The sequence below is a fragment of the Psammomys obesus genome, unplaced genomic scaffold, assembly GCF_907164565.1.
Source record: "Psammomys obesus unplaced genomic scaffold, mPsaObe1.curated_primary_1811, whole genome shotgun sequence".
NCBI classification, from domain to species: domain Eukaryota; kingdom Metazoa; phylum Chordata; class Mammalia; order Rodentia; family Muridae; genus Psammomys; species Psammomys obesus.
The window spans coordinates 25,199,025-25,200,057 of NW_026592510.1; positions in this window are offsets into that span (position 1 = coordinate 25,199,025).

The following is a 1,033-nucleotide window of genomic DNA, read 5'->3' on the forward strand; positions in this document are numbered from 1 at the left end:
CACACACACACACACACACACACACACACACACACACACACACACATTTACCTCCGCCCACAGCTTTTCCGGTTGAGAAACAGATAAGGAATTTTCCTCATCAAACCTTCCCTAAGATGGTTCTGGTGGAGAACATATTTCCTGGGATTGAATATTCTAATTAAAAGTGGAAGCAGGGCGGTGGATGGGGGCGGGAAGGTGGATGGGGGTTAGGGCCTATAATTTCCCAGTGGCCAGAATCTCACCCTATCTATGGTCAAGGGCAGTTTTGTCCCACATCTTGCAGCCATCCACATGCAGCCAAGAATTCAGGAGCTAGCCATAGCCTACTTCGAGGGCCCAGCAAATCCTAGGAAGCCACGCCAGGAACCCCAAACTGGGGTTCTAGGGTCTCTAGTGTTCACTCCCTCCACCTGTCAGATCCAGCTGCCTCCCTCAGTGGCCCATCCTATACCCCAGCCATCAGTAGGTACACCAGGGTTTCTTCTTACTCCTGATCCCTCCCTCCTGCTGAGAGGGAGGAGAGGAGAACAGCATAATCCTTTGCCATTGCAACTTGACAGGTCTTTTGCTGGGCATCTGGAAGCTCCCAGTTTCTCAGCTGATGAAGAGGACATTGCAGAGATGACACAGACCACCTCCTCAGGTGACAAACGGTGAGAGTCAGGTCCCTAGAGGAGACCCAGGGAGCCAGATGCCCTGGAAGCTCACAGCCCAGGGAGCTGCTAGGGAACCTGGAGTAGTCCTTGGTTTAAACCCCAGATTTGTGGCTGCCATTCTGAAATTCGTGAATAGATCCTTCTATTTGTTCCCATCCCAGGACTTGCAGTCTCTCCCTTATAAAAATAAAACTCACCGCATTCTCTCAGCAGGCATGAGATAGCTGCTACTCCCAAACATTCGAGATGGACAGTCCCCCAGACATGCTAGATAAAACCTCATGAGATCTCTTTGTACAGAACAAGGCTCCAGGGCATTGTGGGTTTTGGTTTCTTTCTTTTTTATTTTTATTTTTTTAATACTGGGGACTGAG